The following is a 13,714-nucleotide window of genomic DNA, read 5'->3' on the forward strand; positions in this document are numbered from 1 at the left end:
AATAACAAAAGCTCTACATTTGAAAAAAACATCTTAAATGATTTGCAGGCATGATTAACAGTTCTGCTGAATGGTAAAAATCTGCTTATAGCAGCTAGGGTATGGTGGTTTTTTAGGGGCAGGATAAAGTTTATTTGATTCTCTGTAACTGTGTGTCCTCAGCTGAACCTACCAGCCCTTTGCTGTGTGAGGATTATAACTCACGCAGTTGGATCAGCCTCTGTTTCTATTTTTAGTGCAGATCTTGCTCCTTATTTAGTCCTGATTGCATAGCCAGAACTGCATTCTCAGCAGCTCAGTGAAAAGCCTGCCTGTTCCATTTTATAACTTTTCCAGACAAAAAGATGGGAAGCCTGTAGCTTTCCAAACACTCTTATTTTAGGAGCTTGCAACACGATATAGTCCAAAAACCCAAGGGCCACATGAATCCCTGCTGAAATACTATAGACTTTCCTGAAGCTTTACACAGCAAGAATCTGGCTGCTTCTAAGTTAACTGGGATATTAAAAAAAAAAAAAAAAGCCAACAACAAAAGCAAACAAAACTCCCAAACCAAAACAAACAAAAAACCACCAACTAAAATATCCCAACGAACCCAAATAACCAAAACCAAACAAATCCCCAAATTCTCCAAAAACCTTCTTTGCCCTAAATACTTAAAATATATCTGTTGAAACAGTAATAGACATCTGGATCAAATTCTTCAAAAAGCATTTTATCCTCCTTAGATTCATAGTTTATAAATCCAATTCAGGAAGGCAACTACTAGCCAAAAAAGAAATAAACAAGGAAAAATGGAAAATGTTGGTTTTAAAGAATGTCTTAGCAGGGATGACCACACAGAAGTAATTTTCTGCCACTCAGTTAAAACCATAAGAACATTCCTGGTTTTGAACAAAGTTTTCCCATTACAGCAAGGAATTTCTGCAATTCTGTCAGCATCAACTAAAATGCTTCACCTTCACTTCTAGGATTTGCTTCTGGAATATCTTCTCAGTCATTTATATTTTGTAAGCTATAGTTCCATTTGTTGCATGCAAGTTCCTAACTGAAACCCAAGATTAAGATGATTGAGACCACTGTGAGGCTACAAACACACAAAATGCAAAAAATCTACATGGATAAGACATGTAAAATACATTTTTATCTACATGTACAATGTCAATAATGGGTCCTATTTTCATGTGAGAAGACACTGCATCTTACCATACACTGAAATTACACATAACTCCAAACAGGTCCTTTATTCCTAACACAAGATACTTACAGTCTTGCATGCACAGACCTCTTGCATGTAATCCTGAATCCTTTCTCTCCAAACCTGCAATAAATTGCTAAGGAATCATTATGCTGGTCAGGCAGTGGTCACTGAATTCAGCCACTTTTATTGTACATGTAAGGATATCCAGCACTCCTCCTGTAGTGAGTGGGGAGATTGACTGCAGACAGAAATCTCCCTCAACTGCCCCTGTATTCAGGCTGTTGACAGTCCCTTCATCACACACTGAGAACACAAAGGCAGATTTAAAAGAAAATTAACTGAAGGAGTAAAGAATTAAAATCAATTAAGAGAAGGAGGGATTGATATATTCTCATTGTAAATTTAATTACCCCTTAGTCAAAAACTGGACAAATTACAAAGCCAATACAAAACAGAAGGGCCATAAAAATTTTGTATTCAGCAGGTCTGCACTTGCATATTCTGTGTTCCCCAAATATCTTACTGATTCTGTGGAAATGGAGAATATTCCAAATACATGAAGTCAAGTTCCATATCTTGATTTAAATGACAGGCTTGGAATGCCACAAGAAGTACTCTAGATCACTGTCTGGAAGGCAGAGGGTTAGAAACTGAAAGAACTGGAAGTCATTAACTGAAAAGACCCATGTACTTGAAATCCTCTTCATTCTTGCAGCTCTCAGAAACATTGCACCCTTGTACCCTGAGTGGAGATTACTGAAATTTGGGTATTTGGGATGTGGAATGTCTTGGCTGAGCTTCTCAGTGTAACACATAAAGTTGAAACTCTAGCACATTTGGACAAATATAATTTAAAAATACTCATACCAAGATACCAATGTGCAAATTGGGGTGATGAAATCACAATTTGTGTGCCTACAAATTGTGGGAACAAAAATTTAAGCATGACTATTCTGAGAAAAAAGGTATTTAAGAAGAGAGTTCTACTCTCAAAAAGTCACTCAGATTTTTTTCAAGATTATACTGAGAGACTGAACTGCACCTGAATCCTTCAGAAAATGCCTAAAACCATAAGACAGCAGAGACTAGGATAACTTCCTTTAAGCCTTTAAGCTCTTTTCAAGGGATGGGCATGACAGAGGAGCCCCAGAAGCTGATACTGAGTTGCAGGGGTTTGAAACTCTGTACACCTTTATATTCCAGGAGGGTGTGGAGAAGTTTTTCACAGGGAAACCCTCTATGGAATCATTACAAGATTTTCTCTAGCAAGCCTCTGGCATGGATTTTCTTATGAAACACCACAGCATAGTGCAAAGAGTATCAAATTACTCACAACTATTCTGGACATATTTTTTCATAAAAAACGTGACTGCTGAATCCATTTGGAAGAAAATCTGATCTAAGTGTATAGAGCTTTGTTTGTAATTCAACACTATGAAGAGTACCCTAACAAATTATGAGTATTTTGCAACTGATGTAGTAACTATTTCTGCATTTTCAGTTAGGAGCGACCGTTTCTCTGTTTTGAATTAGGAAATCTGCATAACATTAAAATAAATTACTCAAGTGCCATTTTAAATCAAAATTAAGTAGGTCACTTTGAAGTCAGCTTTGATGGGTAGTTTTGTTGTTGGTTTTGGTCTTCTTTTTCAAATGAGAGCATGAGTCTGTTCCCTCAGCACCACTTAATCACTAGTAACTTTTATGAAGAGCAAACAAAAGGCCTCTTCTATTTATCCATTATGTCCCTAAGAGGTGAGAACAGCTTGATGCAAATGAAAATCGTTAAAGCATTCTGCACTACCATTAACTGTCTGAATATGTGTCTATGCAAATGCAGCACATTACCCAGTGAAACTGCAGCCTCATGACCTTTTGCATTGAAAATCTATGCCTCATGACTCTCTTAGCAGCTGAAATGCTTTCTATGATGTGTCTTTGTGTAAGTGTTTGGTTTGGACAGGTACAGTAATGGAGTGCAAGCCATTTCACAGGAACATATTCAATTTCAGATACCCTTTCACCCTGTCTGGGGAAGGGATAACATCAGAGATATCCAATTTGCAGCAGTGCTATGGTACAAATAATAAGCCAAAATGTGATTGCCCAGATCCAATCCTGCATGCATTTACATCCATAACTACACTCAAATAAGTAGTTCCATTTAAGACACAATGAACATATAATAATGCAAACCTGTGACTGGTTTGTAGGATTAGAGGCCTAATTAGATATTAAACCTACTGATCTAATTCTTTAGAACTCTGTCCTTTGTGCAGCCATCCCAAATGCTGTGCAGAACCTGGCTATTCCCACTTGGTGCCATGGTGCCTGCCTGATGAGATGGGTGAATGTATGGAACTTAGAGAGTCTAGTCCTCCAACAGCAGTACCTGCTGACAACAATGCACCACAACTACTGTCTTCTTAAAAGCTTGAACCACAGACAGATTTACAGTAGCCAGACAACAGGTCACAGGACATTTATTGCTGTTTAGTGTGTCTCTCTCCTTGGCAAAATTTAGGTCAGTCTTCAGGCACAAATTTGCACCCACTGCATGAGCTTTTCTTGAACTAAGAAAAGGCTTTAGGCTAGGCTCTTTGGCTTAGGCTATCTCCCCCTCCTTTGGGACATATCCCTTTGTTGCATGCTTTTATGTGGCAGCAGAGTGGTTAGGACAGTGCATTATACAGCAGCAACTGAAGAGGCAACAGCAGACCAGATTCTAGGCTTTCCATTTGAAGGACACCAAGCCCATCTCTCCTGTCTCACAGTCCTGGCACACTCTGAGGAGAATCCTTCAATCAGCAGGTAGTTCCATGTAAAGCATCTCTTACCTCCAGTTTGGGATTTTGCCAATGATTGCTGATGACTGGAAGACTTAGAGGACAAAAAGAATAAGGAAATTTTAATTTCCTAGGCCTGCTTGTTGTATGTTTTTTTCATTGGACAATAATTAGATACCTTACATACACAGTAATAAATGCAGGGACAAAGGGCCTTTAGGCAGGGGCCCTTATTACTCATTTATTTGGATGTTATGAAAAGCTATTAATGCATTTCAAGGCCAGGCTGGATGGGTGTTTGAGCATGCTGGTCTAGTGGAAGGTGTCCTTGCCCTTGGCTGAGGGTTTGGAACTAGATAATGTCTGCAGTCCCTCCCAAGCCAAACCATTCTGTGGTTCTATTTGAAGCACATGGAAAAGAAATCAACCAATGAAACTGAATAACTCTAAAGGTCTTTTTCTGAATTTGGCAAATTGGCACATTTTAAAAACCTGATTTAGTAAAATGATCCCAGGAACAAACCTGAATACCAGCCTGCTTGTCAGCTGGCCAGCATGCTGGGGGCAGTTTGGGACCATAAGAGCAAGAGCCATCCAAAGCAGCATTCCCACAGTGGTCAGGGGCAGCAGTGGAAGGCAGGGTGATGCACTGGTTTCAGCAGCCCTCTTCATTTCCCACTATAGCTGCAATATATGGCAAGTAACATTAAAAAGGATCCAAAGGAGTGAATTCAAATCCAAATTGTGAATTCTACTCTAATGCTACAGTTCATACGAAATAATTTGGAATTTTTAAACCTTGGAAGTAGCAGTGTTATAATTTTATAAATGATTAAATTAAAATGAGCTTAAAAAGTTTCAGGTTCTTAGGAACGTATATATTATGCTAGCAACAACAGAGTATTTACTGAGAAGTTGTGCCTATAACAACTCATTCATCTCATTTTCTGTCAGAACATAAGAAATAAAGCTGTTTATGTTTCTAGGTAATGCACTTTATCCCACTGGCAACTACTGCTGTATTTTCTCTTTATCTGAGTGGAATTTACTTCTAAACAGAACTATTTAATTTTTAAAATGGTAATACTTTCAAATTGTGATAAAAGATTAAAGCTACTCATGATAAGATAGAAAAACATGGATGCTGTAGATTCCTTTGTTTAAAAGAAGTAATTTCTGAAGTACTTTCAAAAAAAAGCATTTCTGCGCCAGTAAAAAAAAGAAGATATTAGGGAACTGACCAGTAACTTTGGCAGGAGCAGGAGAGGGGAAACTCAGATTAGTGGTACTGTAAGCTTGATCACAAAAAAGTGGCTGCTAAAACATGTGGTCTTTAAACATGTTTGGTTTTTTTTCCTCCAACATCAACTAAGAAAAGGTGGACGTTTTTCATAAGAAATCCAATTTCCTCTTTAAACAAACAGATATTAAAAAAAAAACTTAGAATGCTTTAAAAAGCTTATTCATTACAGCACAAAAATGCAGTCTAATTTTTAATGTGTACCTAAAGATCTACCCAGAATAGCCACCATAGCTGCTATCTTTAGACAACGATCAAGAAAAAAAATAAAAATCAGGGTATGGAGAAAAGGTATTGTTTAATGAAAGACATACCCATTTTCCTCAAAGCACAAGAGACCTTGGCACTGACAGTTCTTGTTTCAAATGTCCTGCCCTAATGCCTTATTTCAGACTGTTGCTACAGCTTTGCAGACATGCCTGCAACTACATCTGATTTACTGACTGATTATCTTCTGTTTCCTTTTAAAGGTAAAGAATGTCTCTAAAGCTGAGCTGAAGAATGTGACCACTTCTTAGAAGGTTCTCTTCCCTCTGGGAACAATGTGAGATTCTTTAAAGTTATTTTTATGGCATAATCATTTCCTATTTCCCCCTGTGCATTAGTAATTTCACTCACTTTTTTATTTCTTTCAAAAAACCGCTGTCCTAATGCAAACACATCAGTTAATTATTAGAGATTTAAAATTAAACAGGTCAAAAGCCTCAGTCCCGTCCTCAGAAAAAGAGGACAAAATACTGTCTCCACAAAATAGCTTACAAAGTAGCACAGGGAAAGGAGGGTGGAGGTAGAGTGTGTGAAGAGGCTGGAATATGAAATAGTATTTGATACTTCACAGATTTTGGGGGCAGTGTTGTTTCATCTTATTAGCCAAGTCATCAAGTTCCTGCTTTTGGACAAAAACAAGTGTCACTGATTTTCTAAGTACAACAGCTGCAAGATTACTCAAGAACAGCAGGAAACATGCACCACATTATAACAGAATCCAGTCCCAGTCACTTAACTGCACAGCTCCCAGAGAGAACATGGCCCATTTCTGTACATGACTATGTGTGTTTATAAACAGCACACATGATTCTCCTCCCCAAAATCTGGAAACAGAATCACAGTGTCTTGCCTTTCAATCTGCCCTATCTTCAGTTTGTACATGGCACTTTATAAACCCATTTTGCATTTCCAGTGGTACCTCCCTCATGCTTTGAGACATAAAACGATCAATACATTGGTATGAAAATTAATTTTATTTGCAAAATTCAAATTGTCGAGGTAGATCTGTGTGCTGATGGGGTCTGCACACTGTCATAGTAATAATAATATCTCAATATTAAAATTACATAATAATATGTTACTCATAGTGCAAGTTCTGAGGAAAAAAGAACACTAGCAAAAAGCATTCAGTAAATGAACATTTTTGAAAATAGGCTTCAGTAGCCACAAAATTAGTTTTTTTAAACATCTAGATAAGAGCCTTACCTCTGAAATTGCATTAAACTTAATTTCAGATGAAGTAGCCTGAAAATATTAGCCTTAAAGGACAGCAGAACGCTAGGCAATATTTACCTTACAATAAAACAAACACCTCCACTTCCCCCAAAAGCCAGAACAAAATACAGGGTCCAAAGGAACTCTTTAGATAGTACATAACTCAATTTTTGGAAAGCATATCGTACTCCAATGAAACTTCAAAAATCTCTTAGGATGTGCTGCATAGGTTACAATGCAGAAAGGGAGATCCAAAGGACTGTGTAAAAATTCTGTAGCTTAAAGTAAACAGTGACTATTACAGGGTTCAAGATAAAACTGGAATATAGGAAAATAAGTAATTTATCTATACCTGTGGTGCCACAGGAACCATTGTGAGGCCTTGTTTTATTTGAGAGCTTCATTAATCCCCAAGAGGCTACAATGTGGGCAACTCTGAAGACACTGAGATACTTCAACATAAATTAGTGAGGCTAAAATGCAGCAGAAAACTATAAAATTAAATTAAATACATGAAAAATCAAGCTACTTCTATGGAAAAGATTGAGAGAAATATTCTGGAACAGATTCTAGAATATATTCAATGGGATGGCAATACCCCAGAGGCATCATTTTTGTAAAGGATCTAAGGATAACAAGCAAGCAGAAACTACAAATAGATTTGTAAGAGTACCAACAAAGAGACTAATTGAGATTTGGGTTGCATACTTGGAAGCAGTGAATCCTGGAGCAGGAAGGTAATGGTCTCTCTAAACATGGCTCTAGGCAGGCTGTGCAACACTTTATTTGTGTTTGTATTTATTTGGCTGCCCACTTTATTTGTGGGCAGCCAACAGAGTCCTTCAAACCTCATGGTGGACCAAACATCAATACTCCCAAGTAATTAATGCTGCCCTACAAATGGAGGTCATGCAGTTGCCTGGACATAAAAAATGAATGCTTCACCCACACTCTTTACAACCACTGTGGAAATCACAAATGTGTTCTAGGCATATTACAAGAAAGATCTATGCAAATTGGATGGAATTCACATAAAAATAACAGAAATTCTTTGGGAGCTGGAAAGAATCAAAAGGAAATACTACAAGCCTAAACAAGCGTTACTTTACTTGGCTTAAGCTAAACAAGTAAAAAGTTAAAAATGCTTTTTTGTTAACATTCAGTTTGATCAAGAAAATTATTTCAAAGGAACAAACCCCAGGAAGGAAAAATAATTATTTGAGGGCAATAAAAGGTTATATATACATATTTATTTGGTAACTCAGAGAAAGCATATACTGACTTCTAAACTAGAGGTAATTGTCCTAATAGAAGAAAATATAGCAGGCATCTGAAACTTCAGCATAATGTATACACTTGCATATGACAGAGACAACAGAGATGGACAAAATATTTAATGGAGCTCTGCCATCTCTAAGCTAATCTTAAAACATTTCAGGTTTACTCTTATAGCAACACTCCTCTTTCCTTCTGAATAACAGATGGCTGTTTGTGAGCTACATATTGCGCTGGGGCTTCTTTCACTTTGTCTGATGCATGAACGAGGAATGCCTCCCATAAGTCAGACTACATGGCAGAAAAAAACACAGCATCTAAAATTAAATGGCTTTCACTCCTTACCATCCAGCCCCATTTCTGTGATTCATTCACAGAAACCCATTTCCCATTTTAAAACAACAAAAATTCAAATAATAACCACATACTCATGTGTATTTGGCTACACAAGTTATAGAAGAATGATAGGGCTTTTGGCAGTTATAGCACTTGAAAATTTTCCATTATGACATCCTTCTAATTACTTATTATTTGAACCATTTGGGCTAACTGTCTTCACACCAGACATATTTCTCAATGGAGACTTCCAACTAAATGCTTCAGCTATTCATCAGAACTAGAATATGAAAAATTATGTTTCACTTTCTTGTTTAAAAGAAATTCTTACAAGCATCTACCTGAGCTGCATTGTGCAGAATAAACATTTTGGAGTATGGAGGGATTGGCAGCTCTCTTGTAGAAATAAACCTATTACTTTGATTTTTTAAAAAAAGGTGTTCAAACGCTCAACCAATTTTCTTGTATACTCCACTACTTGCTAGTAAATCTGTTGAACATGCCATTTCCCAAAATAGTATTAGTGCTCAAATGTTATATGTCATTACACATTGTTTTCTCTTGTGAGTCCACTCCCAACTTTTACAGTCATTAGTACAAAGCAACAAACAGAAGGTTTTTAAATTATGCTGGTTCAGCAATGCCAACAACTCTAGCACTATTCCTCAATTATTAAGACTTAATCAGTTCATCTTAATCAAATTTAATCTACGAAATTCTCACTGTCATATAAGCAATCTCTGAATGTCACTTAGTGCTATACTGTTAACTGCTTCCCAACAGTATGTGTGTTCTTGTTATACTAAACTGAAATCCTGAAAAAATCATATAATTATTTCACTCTTGACAATAGGTCATTTTCCAAGCATGGAAGGGAACCTCAATCACTTCTTGACATGTAGAATTCTGCCAGCAAACCTCACCTTTACAATTAAGTGTTTACTGGCACACTTTTTACATGATGCATGGGCTGCTTCTCAATTAACTACACTTTCTCAATTTTTTCAAAAAGTGGCATAGTTCTACATTGTTACACATGTAATTCTTTATTAATTTTTACATTTCAATTTATATAATTTTCTTGAATACTTATGCATTTTCCTGTAGGCACATTCGGTGGCAGGTTTTTCTGATACAGGGCAACAGTGAGACCTGAAAATATTAGAAAAAAGATCATTATTTTAAAAAAAACAACAAAGAAAAGGATAACTTTCAATGAAAACTGTTTTGAAACATAAGTTGATAAATGCAAATACAACCCAGGAAACAAAAATGGTCAAAGGTAATTTGTACTTTCATATAAAGATTATGTATGTGAGTTTGTATATACAACTCATTTACAGATAGGAACATAAACATAAGGACACAATGCATGTTGTAGGAGGGTTGCCTTTTACACTGCTGTCCAGATTTTCTGAAGCAGAAAGTTGTACCATCTTCATGGCATACAATGTATTTAGTACAATGATGATGAGAACTCATTTATCCTAATGGCTAAATTGTCTGTATTGATTAGGGGAACCCATTATTGAAATGTTCAGGGATCTACATGCAATCCTTCTAGAACTTAGATAATCAGGTGCAGTTGTGTGTAATAACCAGCAAACATCATATAACCTTTTCCATAATCTCGTCAATCTCCATATTAAAATTTACTGAAATGCTCTGCCCTGTTGCTTTCACTGAGAGAAGAAATCCATTCATCCATTGGATAGAAACCTTTCATGGAAAGTTCATTTCTAATTTATGTCTAATCATTCTACATTGAGAGTGTTCTTTGTCTTAAATATTTTTTTCCTTTCTTAACTCCAGAGTTCTAGATCTTATTTGATACGCTATTCTCCTTCAAATTTAAAATCATTAGCAACTTTTAGTTATAAGCTAACTAGGACTGCACTAAAGACATTAAATGGGCAGACTCCGCCTGCAGCCAGCTTCCAATTTTAAAGTCCTTCTCTCAAAACAATCCATCAGAACTTCTCATCAGCAATTCTTTACGTTATGCATCTTCCTTCTTTTCTCATATGACACTATACTGAATCTTTTTATGGTGGTGCTTGGATGACAGTTGGACTACCTGATCTTGAAGGTCTCTTTCAGCCTTGATGACTTTGTGAAATTGACTTAATTTTGTCAAATAATTGTTTTATTAAAAATTACAGTTACCCCAACAGAATCTAATATTACTACACCAAAAATATATATCTTTTTTTTTTATTTATTTCTATGCCTTGGCATACCCTATATTATAATTTATTTTCTATGTCCCATACAATGCCCATGGGCTCTCCTTCAACCACACTGATGACTTTCCAATCACGTGGCACTGTTCTTGCCCTGACAGGTTTATGAAGAGTCTTTGCTAAAAGACTTTTTTGATACTTCTAATATTTTCATAATTGAGAGCTGGTTTCATTTTCCCATCAGGTTTCTAGTGACAAGACACTGATGGTAATGCCACTGACTACATTTCAGAGCCTGCTGCCTAGCCTGCGCCAGTAACTGAGAATTGAAACAGACAAACAAACAAACACACCTCATTAATTAGGATCTTACGCGTTCTTTACAAAACATTGCTACCTCTACCAATTATTTCAGCAGCCTAAGAGCCACTCTGAGGCAGTTTGGTATGCACAGGTTGCTCAATCCCTTGCTGTCCACATACAGTCTTTAGATTTTTATCTGATAACATCCAGAGAGTAATTGTCTTTCAGCTGCTCTGATGGCATGTGTGGTATTGCTTAAAATTCTGGCTTTAGTGGGCTCAACTACCTGGAGCATAAGCAAGGCTTGTCAGAACCCTCATGTGAGGACTTCTTGCCCTAGGTGTGTATGGAGCCTTAGAGTCTAACAAGACTATGGACTGTCACACATGACAAAGCAAGGATACGTTTGGCAGGCCAGAACTATACAGCATAGCACCATGTATTTATTTCAGTGTGAAGATTTAGATCTTCAGCAGTCACTCAGTCAGTGGGGCCACACTGGGAAATAACCTTCCTGTGCAATGCAGGCAGTCTGACTGTCTAGGTTGGGATACCAACTGGATGGACCACATGGAACTCTTCATCCATGTGTCTAGGTTTTCTTCCTGCAGAAACCGTGTTTCTGTCACCTGCAAAAACAGCACCTGAGAATATGAGCCACACTCAGCTCTCATTTTGAAATCACAGCTTAGATAAAACCCCTGACTGAGAGAGCACTCCAAGATTCCAGATCACAGACCTCATAAATACTGAACATCCTTGAAATCAATAGGAACTCAAACATGGCTGACTAAGTGGGTTTTGAACTTAAGATGTACTGCTGGAAATTTTACCTTTGTGTCATAGTCTAAACTCTTATCACCAAATTTTGTTGCACTCTGCTACTATAAATAGTAGCAAAATGTGGATTTTCCCTGGGCCTCCATCATGTATAGTCACTAGATTATTCTGTTTCTGCTTATATTTGCATTTACAATTTTTTGTGAACTGCAGATATCATTTTGTGACCAGATTTTTAAAGTAGCTACACAGTAAGCATTAAACAAAAATAAAAACTGATACGTCTTTTGTTTAAAAAAACAGGGCAAACCTTTATTGATTTTAATCTTTGGAGAAATTCTGACTTAAAAGACAGTCATCAGTTATGCTGATAAGTAATATTATTAATACTCAAATTTTGATTGTACAGCTGTTTAGCTGTGCATGATTAGGACCAGTTATATATTCAAGAGTGATTATTTTCATGCAAATACTTGGCTGGCTAATGGGGAGAACAGCTGCTGCTTAGCAACTGGAGGAACAGAGAAAGGGGGTGACTTGCCTTATAACAGAAAACGGCATGAAACCTTAAGAGAGAGAACACATAGTGTTTGGAGAGAAAATGAGTGGTAGTGCTGTCTGACCAGGATATTTCCTTTTACAATTACTGACACCCTAGGACATCTATTTCAAGGTAATGAAGTGTAAATTACAAGAAAATTTATATATCATACATGCATACACACATGTGAGTGAACAACACACAAATTGAAATGTAGGAAATCCAGAAACAGGCTTTGTGTCTGTCATCTATTGAAAGGGTTAAACCAATTTTCAGACTTCAGCAACTCAAAACTACCACAAGCCAAGCTTTCTGGAAGAAGTGCTCTCTTTATTCTTGCTGCTCAATCTCAGTCCCTGCACTGCCTCCTGCTCTGTGCAAGCACAGCCTTTCACACCCCTACATAATGAAGCACATCAAGGACCTGATGGAGGTTAAAACTAACCCATATTTCTTAGTGGGACTGCTTTTACCTGGCTCAGTTTCCAAGCCAAGTTTCTTGTGCAGCTATTCAAATGAGGAGTAGGGCAGGGGACCTCCTGTGACAGTGCTGACTCAGTCTTACCTTGATGCAACCCTGCAGACAAACCTACTGACTTGACTGCAAGACAAAACTGAAAGCAGAAGTGAGCTGCAGGAAACTACTGGAAACTGAAAAGGCACCACTCAGAAAGCGTGCAAGTTCCACAAAAGTGTCTGCACAGGTTTAATGTACATGTGGATTACACTATTTACATCAAAAAGGAAAGTCACTTTCTTTCTTTTTTCCCAAGAGTAACATTCAACATTTTCAGAAATCAAATTAATAACTCATATGAACAAGAAACTGGCTCTAGGTTAGGTATCACCTGCTCTTTCTGATTTCAAAGCATGGTTCTCCCTGATTTAATAAACAACATAACAAATGTTGTCATTTTGAATGGAATACTCTGCATGACATGCTTTAGCAAATCCTGCTTTATGCTTCTAAGAAGTTAGTTATTTCAGCTTTCTACACTATTCTACTGTGGGCAACTGGTTTCTCTTCAGCAGGACTCCCAGGTATGAACTCGTGCTACATCTCACACACCACCTCATTCAGGAGAAACCAGAATCCACCAGTGGCTCAAATGTCTGTTGGTTTATTCATCAACGCCACTGAGGGGCAGATCCACCACCATGCTCTCCTGCCTGAGCAGATGACAACAGAATACAGCAGGACTGGTACTCCCCAGCACAGGGGAGAACTACTGACCTACCCTCAGCTCTTGCAGGCACCAGACCACATCTGCCAGGGTTCAAAGGCATTAAACTGTCAGTGAAATACACAGTGGGGGGAAGACACAATGCTCAGCAAGTTAAGAAGACCATGTGAACAGAGAGTAAACAGAGCATGGAATGGAGTAACACAAGAACTGTTACCGTCCCTACCAAAGTTCTATGGAAAACTGAGGAAATGGAGTAGTGAGGGAGCAGTACAAGATGTATTCAAATAACAATAGTTAGAGATGCTGTTTGTTAACAAGCCCCACCAGCAAGCTCCTAGTG

The sequence above is a fragment of the Melozone crissalis genome, unplaced genomic scaffold (assembly GCF_028551555.1).
Source record: "Melozone crissalis strain CALT ecotype California unplaced genomic scaffold, PUWL_Pcris_2 ptg000027l_1, whole genome shotgun sequence".
In the NCBI taxonomy this organism is placed as follows: domain Eukaryota; kingdom Metazoa; phylum Chordata; class Aves; order Passeriformes; family Passerellidae; genus Melozone; species Melozone crissalis.